Source organism: Spea bombifrons, chromosome 3 (assembly GCF_027358695.1).
Source record: "Spea bombifrons isolate aSpeBom1 chromosome 3, aSpeBom1.2.pri, whole genome shotgun sequence".
NCBI lineage: Eukaryota > Metazoa > Chordata > Amphibia > Anura > Pelobatidae > Spea > Spea bombifrons.
The window spans coordinates 108,465,605-108,481,277 of NC_071089.1; the positions used below are offsets into that span (position 1 = coordinate 108,465,605).

A 15,673-nucleotide genomic window follows, 5' to 3' on the forward strand; every position below is an offset into this window, starting at 1 on the left:
CGACTTAATCCGTGATCATAGAGTGCAGAGCAGGACATTTTCACGTCTCCTCCCCGGAGACGTTTTGGCACATCGTTTAATGCTAACATGGTTCTCGTTAAAGGTTAGTCCGTGGTCACAGAATATTACATACGTGAGCTATGACTGGGGTTCGGCAGTTGTATGGAAAGCAGTTACCATGGTGCAGAGTTTAAATTAATGTCTATAATGTTATTATTATGGCGTGAAGATGGTTTTGTAAAATAAATCACGGTTAGGAAACAATGAGTTTAGTCATCTGCTGTCCATACCCTACCAGTTATTGGAGGCTTACAGGAGACCTTCGCAGCTTTAAACACAGCCGAGATTGTTTGTTAAAGCCGCCTATAGCATGTCTTTTGGGGGGTTTTCTTAATTAATGTAATAGTTTTGGAGATACTTAATCTAAAACTTTTCCTGTGGCAGGTTCTCACAGAACCAGCATTATCTAATCAATATCCTCTCTTGAAGTTCTCACCTTTCTCCTCACCCGTCTTGGCTGAGTGAACCAATCATATAGAAAAAGAGAATTAAGATGGTTGCTACCAATGTCTATATGTAATATTAAATCCATACATAGATTTCTATCACATAGAAGTAATTTACGGGATTTGGGGACGCGTCACATAAATCGGACACATCATATCAGCGGATTCTGTATTAGTAGCAGAGGCCTCTCACCGGCACGGTCTATCAAACCTATGAGGCCTGTCAGATCAGAATGCACAGCCGCCGGAGGTCTGTCACACCAATAGAGCGCGCCGTATCGGTGAGATTAGCCCCGTAGCATCACTGGGGATGGAAGAATATTCCAGATTGTGTGATAGTTTGACAGGGTCCCCCTTATCTATTGTTTCTGTCCAAGTTGTTATATGATGCACTGCTTGTTATGTCCACGTGTGCTTCGCTCGTAATATCACCCCAGGGAAATCCATTCATAAATTCCTGGAAAAAAGACTTCCATGGAAAAGGAATTCAGTAAAACTCACTGAAAAAGGGCAGTTGGTTCTTTTGTGCCTTCGCGATACGCTCCCATGTCACACACAAACTGTCATGTTAGCGGGGGCTATCACAGCAACGAAAGCTGTCATATCAGCAGGAGTTTATAAAAATAGTGCGCGGCCGAGCCAAGTGCTGATATCATAAAGCAAGAGGAACAAGGTCGCCTCGGCCTACTCTATCATCAGCACAATGTGGGACTTCTGCTTGTTAAGTGACGCCAAACAATATTACGTTACATTGTATTTATAGAACACCAGAAAATTCCAAAGAGCTCTTATACTGGAACGTTAACAAAAACATTAAAAATACAGAAATGACAATAACATAACACATACGATGATAAGGATGGCAAACCTATGGCACGCGTGCCACAAAAGGCATCCAAAGCCTGTGTTGTGGCACACGGCCAGGTTGCCGCCTGACAATAATGGCAACGCAAGGTCAGTACATACTCGCAAGGTCAGTACATACTCGGTTTCACTGCTCTGTCGAGAAGCGTGCCGCCTATTGATGCTGAACGCTGGAATATGATGTCATGTCCCGGCGGTCAACACTGAAGCCGCGTAAGACAGTGATGGAGCACTGAAGCAAAGGTCTGTAGGAAGAGACTTTATGCTCCCACCACAGGTGTTAAGAAAGGTAAGAGATGAGGAGAAAGATGAGAGACAGATAGTAAGAAAAAGGAGAGATAAAGAGTAAGATATAGGGGAGAGCTAAAGAGGAGAGAGAAAGGGGAGAGGGGAAGAGATGATAGAGAGAAGGACGATTATGAGAAAGAGGAGAGATGGGGAGAACAGGGAGAGGTAGTGGAAGTCACCCATCTCGTTTAATACCCACAAGGGTAGGCTACGGGTAGCCCACAAGTTCCCAGGTACGGATATATTGCTCTCAAAGCATTTATTTACATGAAAGCAGCTGGTTAACACCGTGATTACCATCACCACTAGAACAATGTCAGTAATGTATAGGTTTATCCCAATTGTTTTTCATCTTCACTAAATGCTTTTACAAGAACACGCAAACATGGTTGGTATTGATTATTTTAGGTGGATGAGTGGACTTTGCGCCTCAAGACTGTGCAAGAAATAGATATAAATGATTTCTCTTGTAAAGGTTACGCAATACCGTACACTACAAAATGAAAAATGCACCAGTACGTCAAAGCGACAGTGCGGAGACCAGGAAATAACCAAACATGCCGGATATTCCAACAATTTGTCAAGCTTGAGCTGTTATCTGCACTAATGCCCTGCTCCATGAGCCAAAAAGTAATGGCGCCACCTGCTGGATAAAACCAATTAATAGAGACCGCATTTAAAGGCGGAGGCGAATGAGTTTCTGTTACAAAATGGGCCAAAGTTAACGTTCTGTCTTCATTTTCACAGTTACATTACCTGATTCATAATAATAATAATAATAGAGAAAATAACATTCTCCCTTAAAGGAAGAACAATAGAGATATGCAAAATATTAATGAGGGGCATTTTTAATTGCATTGCAAGTTTCATTTTTGTGCAGCCTCTCCAAAAACAATATCATGGGACTTTGTAGGACCCCTAAATGAATCAGAAAGCGTGGGTTTCGTTTGTTTCCAGCATTTGCTTGTCCATTTTGATAGGATTAATATGGGCTACAAGAGCATCCGGCGTCAACAGTGGAATATGGAAAAGGAATACTTTAAAAATAATAAAATAATAATAATAAATAATAATAAAATAATTCTTAGAATTAATAAAAAAATAGTTGGTTATAAGGACTGATGGCTCTCCCCACATCCCAGAGGCGGCCTATGATTAATAAACCAGTGTGGGAATCGGCAGGTATGGGGAAGCGATCGGACATTAAAGTTTTATTAGACGATTAGAAATGTTAAGAATTCAGATGGAATTTATTAAATGAAACCTTATATAAATAAGAATAGCATCACATAAGAGAAATATTTTTTAAAAGAATATAGGCAGGCAGAACAATGGAACATGAAAATTGCGTCTCCCAGAGTAGATGTGTAGAATGAAGAACTTAGTGGTGTTCTAACACTGCTTGTATGGCGAGTCCACCCGTGTACTTGGCATGGTGACAGCACGGGCGTGTTTCTGTTTGACTAGCATTGATGCAGAACGCGGTTAGAAGGCAAGTAAAGGAATTGCACTGGTATCGCAGTGTACGAATGATTGAGGATCAAAGCTAATGTGGGTTTGCAAAAAAGGTGGGTAATATTAAAACTGGACCCTTGGCGGATAGAGAGGTAATCAGTGATTACAAAAGAAAAAGCTAACATGCCAAATAATTCCTTTTCCTCTTCTTACACGAATAAAGCGCCAGTCGTAGACCATTCTCAGAATTCATTCTTGCTCCATACGTGGCTCATTCAAGAAGAAGTCAAAGGGCAACTGGAAACATGTGAGATTAATAAAACACATAAGACATATAACTTATGTCTTAAGCTGCAGCATTGAAGTAAAGGTGATACAGCCTCGGAAATGATTGTATGATTCTGCAAGCCTTAATACCACTTTCTATGTTTCAGTAGGTAAAGGCAGACATGGATTGTATGTTTTTTTATATGATCTGTTTTTCTTCATGTGTTCAGTAGCTTCCCAGGTGTGGTCATTGTACGGACGCTTTGACTACCTTTGGCCCCAAGTCAACGGTCCTGCATGGACAACCACAGAAAATAAAGCAATGACTGCTCGGAAATAACTATATAAAACCGCCATCTCGCCTCTTCAATTTGTAAAAGTGGCATCTCGCTTCAAAGTGCCCTACGGTCAAACCCGTTGCTAATCGGCCCCTGGATGGAAGAGATGAAAAGCTGAGCACACAATGAATCTGCGTGAGCAAACAACTGTAGCGTAATTAACAAAGCGGATGTAATGGAAAGTATGGATGTCACGACTAATGAGCCCAGAGGGAAAACATCTGACTCTGTGCATAGTAACCGGCGTGAGGACTGTCATGTAACCTTTTCCTAGCTCTGCTCTCCACCTGTTATACTGAGTATTTTCTAATGTGCAATAGTGTTATGGGGAATCCAGCCCTATGAATGGGCCGAAGGGCCGATTGGTACTTATCTGCCGACGCATTCTATGTTTCTTTTTCAGGCCTGCATCTATTTAAATATGTCACGTACTTCCTATAGCTCGAGAACGGGGGTGAAATAGACATTTCAGATGCCCGCAGTGTCGATGCTGCTATTTATATAGGATGTGCCTTTTTTTTGCCCCTTATAGATTGACCCCTTTTTAATCGTCCATTCAATTTGTCACCAGGACTAGTCCACCCTGTTAGTTTGTTAATCACTCTCAGACATTACAACGTATTACTGAACCCTTTCCTCGTTTGTGATAGTTGTACATGGAAAGTTATTAATTAAAATTGATTTTATAAAAATGGAGCTATAATCCTTCCCAGGATAGGTCTTCGACCAACTTGCGCCCCAGTCAAGAAGCATCTCTGCCCCCCAGCATGCATGCCATGACTTATTTTTACATTTAGAATGTCAATAAAGTAACAGAGATCTTGTGCATGTTCCCTACATATGGCGGGGGCATCCGTTGTAGCCCTTGAAGATGCCAGACCCACTTTTATTGGTTTCATTTATTTGGAGTGACATCCAGCGTCCTCCAGGTTCCAGGTCAATGGGTGACGCTCCCAGGTATCATGGCCACCATTCATCGATAATATGCCATAGCTTGGTATGGTGATAAGAATAGAGCTTCTCTTTATTGGTAACCACCATTGTTCCTGTGATCAAATTTATTTCTTGCTTTTATTTATAGATTTTTTTATTGACAGGCATGTATTTAAGAAAATTCTAACATTCAACACTGTAGAAATGCAAAGTCTAAAAGCAATTATTTGATTATTTAAATTATTTTGAATAATGATGGTAACCTTATAAGGAAGAGAGAAAGTCGATGGATGTGGGTCTCAGAAACAGATAACTGAGTAGGGTGCTAATGTTATCCTCCACATTGGATTTCCAGAAAAAGATTTACTTTCTGCTGAAAATTGTGAAGGAAATTAGAAAAATAACTAGTAAAGAATTCCCCGATACTAAACAGGGCATAACCCGCCAAGCCGGTCTCATAAATACTAGATCCCCCTGCAAATTTCTAGATGATAGACTGATAAGAGATATGTGTATTTGCCAAAAATGTTGCCAAACCAGTACTGATTGAGGAGAAAATACATTTTACATGCATAACATGTATACATTACAGGGCTAGTCCTAGATCAAATGATTGTGCTTCGCCTTACTGTTTTATCGAAGCATCATTGTGGCTTTTAGGGTTGTAGAACATTGTGATAAACTCTTTAGGAAATAGCTGTTTCTTGCATCATGTTTGCGAGGGGTATTACTAGAGTATTACTAGAGGTGATTCTGGAGATTTAAGTATAAGATTGATGGAGGTGCTTGAGATTGTGCCATGCTCGGTGGTGGACAGAGTTGCTGTAGATGAAGCCATGCTTGGTGGTGGACAGAGTTGCTGTAGATGAAGCCATGCTCGGTAGTTGACAGAGTTGCTGTAGATGAAGCCATGCTTGGTGGTGGACAGAGTTGCTGTAGATGAAGCCATGCTCGGTAGTTGACAGAGTTGCTGTAGATGAAGCCATGCTCGGTGGTGGACAGAGTTGCTGTAGATGAAGCCATGCTCGGTGGTGGACAGAGTTGCTGTAGATGAAGCCATGCTTGGTGGTAGACAGAGTTGCTGTAGATGAAGCCATACTTGGTGGTAGACAGAGTTGCTGTAGATGAAGCCATGCTCGGTGGTGGACAGAGTTGCTGTAGATGAAGCCATGCTGAGTAGTTGACAGAGTTGCTGTAGATGAAGCCATGCTCGGTGGTGGACAGAGTTGCTGTAGATGAAGCCATGCTTGGTGGTGGACAGAGTTGCTGTAGATGAAGCCATACTTGGTGATGGACAGAGTTGCTGTAGATGAAACCATGCTTGGTGGTGGACAGAGTTGCTGTAGATGAAACCATGCTTGGTGGTGGATAGAGCTGCTGTAGATGAAGCTATGCTTGGTGGTGGATAGAGTTGTAGATTATGCCAGTTGCTGGAAATGATGCCATACTTTTTGGAGAATTTAGTTGAACAATATGATGTCTTGGAGTGGAATGGTAGTGTTGATGGAGATGGCACCATGTTTAGGGTAGGTGGCACTGATGGAGATTCTGTCAGTTTTTGAACACTGTTGCTGGGAAGGTTGTTATGGAGGTTGTGTCATCTTGTATGAACGTGGTGGATGAAGTTAATCGAAATTGTGCCATGGCTGGTGTTTATTACATTTTTTCTCTTTCTTAGCGCTCAATCCTTACTGTCATATCCTTACTCACTACCCCCTTCTAATATATTATTTGCTACAAGTATCACATGTGGCTCTAAGTATTGTCATTGGTTGTTACTGCATTGAAATGATCTAGTGGGTAGTGTAACATCAGATATAATAATGCATAAACGATAATGAATGGTTGCCTACAAACACCTCCATAACAATAACCCATTGTATACATTGTGTCCTTGATCAATGCTTTATTATGAAGTGCATTATAGCTGACAGTTTATTTCCCTGCGGAAATGCAAATGTCATCATGTCCCCCGGTGCAGATGTAGTCAGCATAGAGAACATAAACCCCAAGTTCAAGTTCTTTATATGATGACAATGATACTTACACAAAGGATGTCATCATCTAATGATACATAACGTGCATTTACATTAAATTCAGTTATATGCAAATATCCCTATTCATTTTCAGGAGAATATTGTATGAAGTGGAGAAACAGCATATGGTTGTTTTATCTCTTTGTCACATTGCCTTCAATATTTTACATTTTAATTAAAAGCTAAAGCTGACAATCTAGTTAACCGACTCAAAACCAGTCGACTAATACAACACAAATACCTATTAACATAACTTGGAGTTGCTGTTGAGTTGATTGTCACGTAGGGTATCTTGCAAATGGTTCAAGTTGCCATCAAAGTCAACTCAGTAATTGTAACACTGCTTAGTGGTAGATTTAATTCTTCTGCTGTCGAGTTGAATCTGCCAGTTTCGTCAAGTTGGCAAGTGACACTTACATAGAATAATCCCGTTAGTTCATCCTAGGAATCTATCAATCAAGTCAGTGAGCAGTCTGTGGAGCTGTGAGCAGTCTCAAGCTGCCTGGCCACCTACGGCACCTGTTATGATTGACCTCTTGGAGGCTTGCCAAAAGGTTTTTATATCTTATTCTTATTTGTCATATAAATCCATTACCCTTGTGTTGCTCCAGCTATGAAGTTCCCACCACGAGTATTTCTGATATTTCATGATCCGTTGATGGTATCTTCTACATACAATTGCCTACAACGGTGATCACTGACCGCCAGTGGTGCACAGGAGCTTTTCAAGTGGCATTTAGGGTGAGTAGCACAATGATGAAATCAACTCTTACTCTACAAGTATGATTAAATTGTAAGAAATTGTTGTGTATTTTTCACAATTTATGAATTGCATAAATTAATAAAGTCTTTTGATACAACACATTTTTATAATGGGGTCCAAAACAAAGCGTCACATTATTTCCTAGGTTTATTGTTTTCGAAGACAATATTTATCAGAAATAGCAAAATGTCACCAGCTATATGTAGCCAATATAATGCGTAAATCTGGATAATCCATGGGAAACACTGGACATGTGCATAGGGGACCATGAGCTCTGGAGACCCCGGTACTTTGCTGGATAATCCGGCCCCTGGAGGTGCATAGTAGCGGTAGTGGTGTAGGCTATTGTTGCTGGGAGGCAGGGACACATAACATGAACCTGTGTAAAAAGAAGTGGCATTAGGCATCTGACAGGTAAGCGTAAGTATGTGAAGGTGAGTGTCTGTTTTTATTTGCGCCAGATTCTTGCTGTGATCCCCGTCATATACTCGGCAAACTCCTTAAACAAAAATGGAGAAGTTGGTCAACTTGCTTTACAAGGACTGGGACAAAAGCTGCATCTATTAATTTACCATCCTGTTCTCTCTCTCTCTCTCTCTAGGCTAAGAGCATCAGCCTTTGTTTACAGAACCAATTAAGCCTTCTGACCAGGATTAATCAGTGCATGTATCAAGCTAATATAATTTACTTTAGTTCAGCTAATACAGGATAGGAACCAAAATCTTTGCTGAAAGACATACCATATTTTTTGCATTGTATACCATACTTATCAGTAAATGACATTTACTGATATTCTGAATTTGCCCACTAGATGTCACTGTTGCTCTTGTTCCTTACATTACATCTAAGTCCCTAGAGTCCTAGTTTTAGATCATGTCCTCTTCTTCTAACATTTGTCCTCCTTTTAAATAAACTCTGATCTCCCCTGACTTTTAATGAATATTTTTCATTCACTAGATGATTGAAATAGATTGTAAACAACACACAGTAAGCATGGATAAAGATAGACATATGATCATTTTAGCTCTATGGGTTTCAACATCTGACCTAAGATCAAGTTCTTAAAAGAAGTCCCTGAAAAGCAAAAACTAGTTGTGACAGAAACACACGTGTTCCATTCGTGGATGGAAATGGCATGGTTTATGCCTGATCGGGAAAATATCTGTAACGTGCTAAATATGTTTTGCTGGTAAACATGGAATTTTGTTAGCAGATAGTTGAGCGGGCATTTACATATACATTAGGTCCTTTAACATCACAGTACAGGAAAGGGTGTGTTAGATTATTCTTTGTCTTGAATATCTAAACTTCTCCAGTGACCAAACAGCAATCAAGACCACAGCTTCTAAGTCTTCTCTAAGCAGGTTTATGAAATAACAACGTAATATACATACAGTACTGGAGAGACCTTGCCCTTGTAACGTAGGTATTTATACCCTTTTACATACAGTTAGTGTACAAGTTCTTTACTATATTTAGGCAATGTATGCATTTAGGAACTACTAACGAAGCAGTCATAGGATACACCAATATTCCAGAGGATCCTCTAATAGCTACATGTTCAAAAACATATGTTCCCAGTACTCAAGCGCAGTCAAGCCTAAAGTGTGTGTAAATTATATATATATATATATATATATATATATATCTAATTAGTAGGATGTGTTATATGCATACAATCAGTCTACCAGGATTGCGATCCGCAGACGTTGTGGCTGGACTCCTCACGCATCCTTAGATGTCCCGGGAAATGGATGGCTGAATGTTGGTGAGGCTGATCCCGCATCCTTAATACAGCAGACTTACATTTTTCATCTTGCCCTGAGCGAGAGCTTAGTAGATTCATGGAGGAACACCGATCAGCAAGAGAATAAGTAAAATATTGTTCTCAGGACTGCTTCAGTGATAGAACCGCCTGAGCGTCCAGCCCATAAACAGCGATATTATTGGATTTGTAATAAAGTCGCATACAGGGTCAGGTTTCCGGAAAGTGTTTCAATCCGTAATCACAGATAACCGCCTAATTGAATGCATACTTAAGGAGGCATCACAAGTGAGATTAATAGCTGGGGTTTTACAAAGTGTGGCATTTTTACGGCTCTCTCTCTTCCCATACAAAATTTTGATTTAAGATTAAATGGATCGATTTTATGGAGCACAGATAAATGTATAGACGACGTTCGTCACATTCACTTACGATGATTTAGAGATTGTTTTAGAGAAGTGGCAGCTGCATCGCAAAGGAACAGAACATTCAAAAAACTGCCTGTATGCTGCTATGAATGTTTAACGCATCCTATATAGGAGTGCCAATGACAATCATTTTGGGGGCCAGTGTCTACCCACGGTCATACAGCCAACCAGCAGATTACAAACTAAAACAACATTCAGGGGTGTAGTAGTTACATGGACCTTACGATAAGGAGTGAAGTCTATGTGGATACATTAGCATATACAGTCCCTGTCCCATAGAGCTTATAATCAAAGTAGGGAGTGGGAGACAGACATATACAATCAGGAGTAGGAACAACATAAGAAGTTATGGGAAACCTTACAAGATTCATCAGTATAACAGTTTGACTTTTTTTCTGTGGGTATAAAAAGCAACATCAGTGAGAATTCTGCTCAAGACATCAAGCATCATATATATATATTTATATATATATATATATATATATATATATATATATACACACACATATATATACATGCATACATACAATACACAAAACTGAGTGGGAGGCACAACCTTAACCTATATGTGATCCTGTATGTTTTACGCTTTATACGGGTGCCTGAGATACAGACGAGCGTCTTTTCCTCCTCAGTGATGAGCTGTCCGCTCGCTCTCCGCTGACCCTTGATCTTTACAAGCTGTTATTTATAAACATGATCCATCAGTTGTCTAGACACTGCTGTTTACAAAGTACACCAAAGGAAACTAATAATTATAATGCGACTACAGACACAGCATTGACTTTTGTAGCGTGCAGTAAGAACAGCCCTGGAATGAAGAATTCATGTAAAGGCTGCATGATGGCGCATGGAGTGGTCAGTAAATATATGAAGCCGGTTATTAGTTATAGGGCAATAAACGCTACAGTATAGCTCGCTAGTGAGGCTTCAATAAGCCTGTTCGGCTACACAGTAGGACAGACAATGTAGGGAGCAGTTAGGCTGGTGAGCTTAGAACAGGCCAGTAAGCGGTGTGGACCCCCGCACTGACTCCATATAACCCCTCAAATAAAAGACCAGGTTGGATTCGCAATCATCTGCAGCACATTTACTAAACACTGTGACAAAATGTACAAGAAAATAAACATGAAATGTTAGAACTGCCACAGCGCAGACGAGAGGGCGAGCTTACCCAAAACCGGGCACTTTACATGTTTCACCCGGAGACTCCAGGTGACAGGAGTGGGGTCCTGACGCATCCCACCCATTTCCTCTTTAAATGGGGGCGTTTCACGCGATGTCGGCATGTCTGCGATGTGGCTCTCTGCAACCACCAGTCCAACGGGAACTCTGGGTTTGGAGATTTTCCCTCTACCTTTTCACATGCCAAGCATGTTTCGGACTGGAACAAGAAGAAAAACGCAAAAGATTAACCTGCCACTTCTCCCGAGCACATAGCTAGCACATGTATGTCAGCATGTCACAGCCACACGAGACTCCAGCAATAAACCCCAGAAAATACACCCCACTTACCTTTCTAAGTGGAGCACCACAACCACATATCTAACGGGACCCCCAAATCATGAGCCCAAAGCGGTTTCACCTTTCTTGCAGTTCACCCAGGATGATACATTTTAAGATTTGTACCTCTAAACATGAAATACTGTTGCTGTTTTAAAGGTAAAGGGCGGTCACACCAAATATACCGTATTTATTTGATTTACTTTTTTCTTCTGTTCATTCACTTTTGCATTTAAAATAAACTATTAAAATGTCTATTTGTGAAAGCATTCTTACATGGCAGTATTTTTCCACACCTGCCTAACACTTTTGCACAGTAATATTATATATATATATATATATATATATATATATATATATACATACACATACACATACATATATATATATATATATACATACATACACACACACTGTAGCTTATTATGGAGGGATTGGTGCAATTGGGATTTTTTCTTAGCACATTTTGTGCTGGGCAGAGATGATAATTTTTTCCCCCAAAAAAATATATATCATATTTAAATATATTTATATATATCAACCCCCCCCCCCCCCAGTTAAAAGACAGTCCGGGTACTTTAAGATGAGAATTGGGATAATTGCGCATGACAACAATACCAGAAAAGCTCTGGTCCTTGGAGATTATGGCTGCTAAATACACTTGATCATGAAGGGTTAAGTCAACCAATGTATACGTTTGCCACGTGACTACATTTTACAAGCGGACGGTTTTACGTGTTAGCCATATAATGCCGCGTAATGACCTCGCCGTACAACATCTGCAGAGCTGGAGTTGGCAGAGGCGATCATAAGAGAATTCAGACGGCGTCAGGCATGGCGGCCACCGAAAGGCTCCCAAACATCACAGAAACGGGGATTTTCCACCGCTTCGCTCATCTGCTGCTGAGTCATTCCACTAATCCCCGAGCCCAAATCCAGGATTTTCCTTGGAAAACAACAGATGTCCTGTGTAGTCGGAAGCTTGCCCCAGAATATTAGGGATTGAAACGTAAACACCTGCGCACAGGGGACAGTGTGGTGGATATTCCTTCCTTTCTAACCCAATGGGCACCTGTTACCTTAACCCTTGAAGTGCCAACCACATATGGGATACACATACCTGGGACCTTTTACAACACAACAATGTAACACAATCTTGCGCAGTAGTCACATTTCCCACAATGCTTCATATAGCATGGTGCTCAGGCACTTTAATCCACTCCGAGTTTAGTGAGTCTAGTAATTTGTGCTGTCCAAGCCCGCATCCCAATTATTGTAGTAAGAAGCATCTTCCTCTATGATCTCATAAGTCCATCAGGCTCGGCCAGCAGGCCCATTTCTCCTTTTCTTCATTTTGAGGTCACACTTTCAATCCCATACATCACAGCAAAGAGTCCATGTAATAGTGGATTCTAGACTGAGAACGCTTAAAATGTACAATTAAATGTGGGAAAAAAAAAACAACTTCAACTTAGCCATTTAATTAGGAGCTCAGAGTATAAGCGCCAAACCCAATACATGCGAACGTGCTGTATGTTCCACACCGTAAAAAGCCACAAACGCATAATACGGACGGCATTATCCAAAGCTCGGGCTCTGTATTTATAGCGAAGTTGTACAAACTTACTGAATTAGGGTGAAGGAAATGAGTATAAGAATGTAGTTTGTAAAAGATTATGTTCCGTTATATTTATAGTAATAGTTCCATTACATATTACAAAAATGGGAGATTATACCAAGAACATCAAAATTGACAAATTACAAAGTTAACAATACCATTAGCGTGTTAAGGCATACTGGTGAAGAAGCTCTTATGAGTTTACAGCGAAAGAGAAGGTGAGAGACAGCTTGGGCGAGGATGGCTTCATTCTATCAAGGGTCCGCTGGAGGAGTAAGTGGCCTCAAGAGTCGGGGGAAGGGATAATCTCTCCTAGAATGGAGGTCGGGGGTATTATGAGAACAGATTGTTCCTTTCTGTTGACGTTTTTAGTGACCATGTAAGGTTAGAGACGCTGGCAGCACAAGGTAAGGCATTCCAGAGGACAGGTACAACAAGGCCTGGAGATGCAAGTGGGTAAGAGCTGAACGGAGAAGCGAGTCATAGATAGCGAGGAGGTCGATTAGAAGAGTATTTTGAGATAATAGTTGTAGAAGGGTGCAGTGTCATTTAAGGCTCAATAGGATTAAGGAATTTTAGTTGCGGTATAGGGAGCCAGTAAAAGAACACGGGGCCATAGCTCCTGCACCCTGCATTCTATAATGAAACCATCCGCTTACCCCACACACTCACTGCTCCGTGCGACCCTCACTACACTCCACTCCCTAATCTTCATTTCTAACGCATTGTATCACCACACTTGCTTGGGGTGGTTTTGTGTTACACTTTCATTCACTTCCATGGGCACGTACCTCCAGGACATTGTACTGTATCGGGCTTCACAAAATAAAAAGTTTTGGCAAGGTTATAATGTGTCCAGTTGTGGTTAGCAGAAATAACTTTTGGCAAACAACCCTCTGTCTCACGCACCTTATGCTTGAAACCAAAGTATATTTCCAAACGAGATATTTTGTGACTGTTAACTGCATCTGGTTCCGCACAATCCACGCTAAGTATGCGGTGAAACAGGTTTATTTGCGTGCTTTTGACCTCTCTGCCGTGTGAACATGCGCGCACGTGGCAGTGGCATCATATCTTCTGCTTGTACACCAATACGAGGCTCGCCGGTATAACTAACATTTTATTTGGATGAGGCTTTCACAAATGCAATAAAATGATTGTAGAGTCCGCATACTTTAACGGTCTGTTATATTGAAAAGTGTAAAAAGAAAGCTTTTAGGCAGCCGTGTAATTATTGGTGTCATGTAACACGTTAGACACGGATGATACACCCTGAAACTTATAAATATCTTTGGTATTACACGTACAGCTGAACATTAAAGAGGAGGATCCACCTTTTAATATTAAAAATATCTTTTAAAAAAAAAAAAGATTGTATTATATATAATGTTTTAAGAGCTACACATTAGCCACTTGGCATGGAAGGCGAGTCACTGCATGCTAAGAATGGGCCTCAAAAAAGGTTCTAGTTGATCGGCAGGTAGAGCTCTACACATGTTTCTAATTTCAGTAAATGAGCCATGGGTATCCACACCCCCGATGCTCACCCAGTTTGTGCATGCGCCATACTCATTATCCCACTGCAACTTCAGAGACAGAGGTATTAGGGCAGACTTTCACGATTACGAGGATATAAGGGGGGCAGGGGGCATCTGGTCCCTTGTAGCATGAGCACCATGATGTATAGCACTGTCAATTCCCCAACCCGGCCTAGAAACAGTGCATTAATTGTGTAGCGTTTTGCCCCATTCAAAATGTATACTGGGCGGGCGCTTCATGCGGTGAATCACGGAACCAATCAGCTGCTGCCATAGAAAGTGAAAAAAGCTTTTTAAATGTTTCTTTATTGTTTTATATAGCGCCATCATATTCCGCTGCGCTGTACAACGGGAATACGCGACCAAACCTGTGGGGGGAAGGGAAAGCAAATGGCAGATCTGCCAAGGGTTATAAGAATAACACGCTAGAGAACTCCGGATTCCGCATGAGTGGAACTGCACATTTACACGCAACGTTCACATTCCGTGTGCTTAAATATAGCCACTCGACTCCGGAAGGTCTTTAATTGGACTTTTTTTTGTTAACACCAGACATACGTATGACTTTCCCAAGCTGATTTTTTTTTTCCCGCCCAAAATTTCTGTGTCAGCAATCTGGCATCCCAATTCATTCATTAAAGGGGGGTTTCTTGCCAATTTTCCACTCAAATCACAGGTGGGAAAATAGTCACTTATGACATAAAATGCTTTGTACAGCAGAAATATTTCACACTCTATGGTTTCAAAATACACATTTCTGTTTTCAAAAAAACATTGCTATAGTTGTTATTGTAACATAGATATTATTTACAAACTGTGAAATGTTACATTTTCAAACATATTAATTTTTGAATAATTCTACTATTTTTCAGCTAAAAAAAGAAATGCCCGCCTTCAGGAACAAACCTGCCCATCCGTGTGACCGGACTCCACTCCCTACTGGAAGAACAGGACAGGCAGGTAGGTAATAGGCTGTAAAGTTGATTCAAATGTCACATTGTGCGTTGCTAATAAAGTTTCTTGCAGAGAAATACAAACTGTCTGAAATAATAAGCTATTAACCCTGTCAGAGCCGGGGTGACTGGACATGTATTTCGCATGAGGGAGGAAGCGCGGGCGGGCGCGGGTTACAGGGAGAGGGACGTCACGGCCTGATATTCACTGGCAGACGTTATGGTGGAAATGATAAGAGTCAGAACGGTGATACTAGAATGCGCCCGTAAGGGGGCAACTGAAGCCAGGTACAGGTGTGGCAGGCGGAGGGGAGTGCATACACTGACAGTGGAGAGAGGGCACAGGTCCACACAGACTGGGAAGAAGGTCTTTGTGGTCTGAGGGTAAAAGTTAGGGGGGTCCTCACAGGCCGAGGGT

General features: G+C 41.1%; 1 long non-coding RNA gene across 1 annotated transcript; it reads right to left on the reverse strand.

The window, feature by feature from the left end:
• Window positions 1-10,718: 10,718 nt before the first annotated feature.
• On the reverse strand, window positions 10,719-15,239 carry LOC128482879 (uncharacterized). The gene is made up of 2 exons (XR_008351024.1): window positions 15,209-15,239; window positions 10,719-11,027 (listed from the first exon to the last, which is right to left on the reverse strand). It is a non-coding gene; the product is annotated as an uncharacterized LOC128482879 (long non-coding RNA).
• Between the last annotated feature and the right edge of the window lie 434 nt (window positions 15,240-15,673).